This window comes from Nannospalax galili, unplaced genomic scaffold (genome assembly GCF_000622305.1).
Source record: "Nannospalax galili isolate Female #2095 unplaced genomic scaffold, S.galili_v1.0 scaffold2377, whole genome shotgun sequence".
Classification (NCBI taxonomy): domain Eukaryota; kingdom Metazoa; phylum Chordata; class Mammalia; order Rodentia; family Spalacidae; genus Nannospalax; species Nannospalax galili.
The window spans coordinates 176,054-179,444 of NW_008340163.1; the positions used below are offsets into that span (position 1 = coordinate 176,054).

Genomic DNA, 3,391 nt, shown 5'->3' on the forward strand with positions numbered 1-3,391 from the left:
GTACATGAATTTTCCCCTTTCAGCTCCTCACATCCCAACATGCATGCCCATATTAACTTCCAAAACTTCCTGAACCTTTACCATTGTCAAATTTACCTTCTTCTTTTCCTCCCATTTTACTAAAGAGAGGAGAACAGTTAAAAACTGAGCAAGAAAATGTGCAGTCTGGAATCACAACTAGAAGACTCTGGGGAGAGAGGGAGTATATTGAGCACCCTAAAAGACTATAGTTGAGGGCTGGAGGGATAGTTAAAGGCTAAAGCTAACAACCAAAAGGTTAAAAGACTATAGTTGTAATCGTTAGTTTTCTTGTTGCTGTGATAAAATATACTGACAAGACCAACTTAAGGAAGGTTTGTTTTGGCTTACAGTTTAAGGGGATACAGTTCTTCATGGCAGGAAGGCAGCAGGAGCTGGAGGCAGCTGGTCACATTGCATCCATAGTCAGGAAGCAGAGTTAAGTAGGAAATGGGGTCAGCTATAAATTCAAGGCCTGCACCTAATGACTCACTTTCTGCAGCAAGGCTCAGCCTCCTAAAAAATTCACAACCTTTCCAAACAGCATCACCATTTTGAAACCAGGTGTTCAAATACATGAGTCTATGGGGACATTTTACATTAATCCACAACAGTAATATTGAAATTCCTGATATTGGCGGGACCATGACTTTGCAGTGAACAACACTTGGCAATGCTTAAGACTATGTCTTAACTAGTAATAAGGAGTAAGTGGTGGAAAGAGTCCATTTAAACCCTATTACTTCATAATAAAAAATAGAGTTCGTAATCTATTGAAGAGACAAGGTCATACAGAAAACAGTTACAACCATCCACTGAATGTATTTATAGTAGACTATCAGTGAACCATAAAAGTAAAATAACCTAGTGAAGGAGACAATATTATTTTTATTTTATGTATATGAGTGTATTGCCTGCATGTATGCAAGTGCACCTGTGTGATGCAATGCCCATGGAGGGCAGGAGAGGGCATCAGATCCCCTGGAACTGGAGTTGCAGACAGTAGTTAGCCACCATGAAGGTGCTGGGAACCAAACCTGGGTCCTCTGAAAGAGCAGCCTGCGCTCTTAATCACTGAGCCATAACTCCAGCCCCAAGACAATATTATTTAGGCATCAATTTTTACTTGTCTTTATGATCCCATTTTAAATTGGGATAATTTTTAAAGGAAAACCACTAAAGCACATAAAATATATATAGTTCCTAAGTAACAGAGATTTTATAGAACAAAGTACCCACAGACTTTATGACCCTGTTTAAGTAGCTATTTTTAGAGAAACTTTATATTTAAGTGGATTATGAGATTATTATAGTTTGGAATATGATATTTTAGATGGTGTTAAATGTTTTGGGCATAAGATTTTCTAAATTAGCTCAGATTTCATATTGTAAATAATCAGCATGATACAACTTGACAAACCGAGTCACAAATACAGTCATTCATCCATTAACTTAGGAAACTTTGCTGTATACATTATGGGTCAGGGTTTCTGCTCACTGGCACCTTCTTCACTAGTTCTTCTTCCTCTACACGTGTATTTGTTATTTTTAAAAATAGGTTTTATCAAATATTGAGTATGTGTCAAATAATATTTTTTAAATTTAGGTCACAACTGAAGAGTGATACAAAAGCGTGCATGAATCCAGTGCTTCCCTTAAGAGAGATGAAACTGTAAGCAAATACTTTTGTGAAGTCTCTGTCCATGTGAGTAATTTCATTAAAACACTAAAATACAGTTGTTTTTAATTGAATTTTTACAAATTTCATGCACTATAGTTTTTATGGGCTAATGTGAGGAACTGATTTATCAATAAAAAACTTAAAAATAAGTGATAGAAAAACATAAAGTTGTCCCTTGTTATCTGTAGGGGATTGGTTCCAAGACCCCCTCAGATACCAAAGTCTTCAAGTCCTCAAGTACCTTTTATGAAATGTGGTAATACTTGCATATAACTTAGTTATGGTCTCTTAAGATGACTTCTAATACATAGCAATTATAAATACTCTGTAAATAGTGATTATCACTGGATTCTTTAGGGAAGAATGACAAGGGAAAAACCCACATCCAGTTAAGACAACTTTAACCAAAACCAACTTTTCTGTCCATGACTGGTTGAATCTGCATGCAATGATTTAGTTATGAAGTGTTCCCTGTGCAGCAGTGCTCAAGGAGATGCCTTTAGAGGTGATTGGGTCTTGAGGCTTCGTACCTCATGAACAGATTGATCTACTGAATAATTCATAGCTTAATGGGCTACCAGAAAGTGGTAGAAACTTTAGGAGGTAAAATTTAGGGGTTAAGTGTCTCTCTCTCTCTCTCTCTCTCTCTCTCTCTCTCTCTCTCTCTATGTGTGTGGGTGAGCTAGGTCTATGAAGGAACAGCAGTCAAGCAGTCAAGTTATCATGGCTGAAACCATGAGTCAAAATAATCTTTCCTGCTTTAAATTCATTTTCTCTGGGATTTTGTTTAAGTAACAGAAGACTGAGCAATGCACCATTGATGCACAGCCTCCAGATTCAAACCCCATGGATAGGAAGGTCATTGTATTTCCGTTTTGTTTGTCTATGTGCTTAATTTTTGTAGTGCTGGAGTTTTAACCTGAGCCTGGTATTTGGTAGGCAGGTACTCTACCACTGAGCTACATCAGCAGCCCTATGGTTCAGTTTTAGAGTTTGAGATGCCTGGGAGAATCTCAACTTTACCCTAGTGGAACTGACTTCAGACTCTCACCCTTCAGAACTACAGAAATAAATGCATATTGTTTTAAATGAGTACATTTGTGGTAAAGTTGTTTCAGCTATCATAAAGAACTAATATGGAGGTGTAGCTCCAGGGAATCTGATGCTCTCTTCTGGCCTCTGTGGGCACCTGCACTCATGTAAACACATACACATAATTTTTAAAAATAAATACTAAAATTTTCTTGGTTTTGTATTAATTATATATGTTCAACATACAATATATACTTGCATGGGAACTTTAAAAATTAAAAACAAAACTTTTAAGTTTACTATTTACAATTTATTTAAAATGTTGATAATAAAAATGTATTTTACACACTTAACCTGGCAGGGGAGATACCATGATCAGAAGGTGGTTTTCCCAGGGTGATTTCCAATTGCACTCCGGATGTGCTGACCCCTGCAATTTTCCCAAATGTGGGAAACTCTACTGCATAATTTGTGGTGGGGGGACTATGTTCTCACTCTCCCCTGTTTAAAAAAATATGAAGTTGGGTGCACCAGAGTTTGGTGAATATATGTTCATGATTGTAATATCTTCTTGATTCATTGTTCCTTTGATCAAAATGAAGTGGATTGCTACACCTGCTCTTTTCTTAGTACCATTGCTTGGTATATGGTTTTCCATCC

The 3,391-nt window shown here is 36.9% G+C and overlaps 1 non-coding gene across 1 annotated transcript; it reads left to right on the forward strand.

Annotated features, from left to right (window-relative positions):
• Positions 1-3,076: 3,076 nt before the first annotated feature.
• Positions 3,077-3,235, forward strand: LOC115070692. Its single transcript, XR_003849846.1, has one exon. It is a non-coding gene; the product is annotated as a U1 spliceosomal RNA (small nuclear RNA).
• Positions 3,236-3,391: the final 156 nt, after the last annotated feature.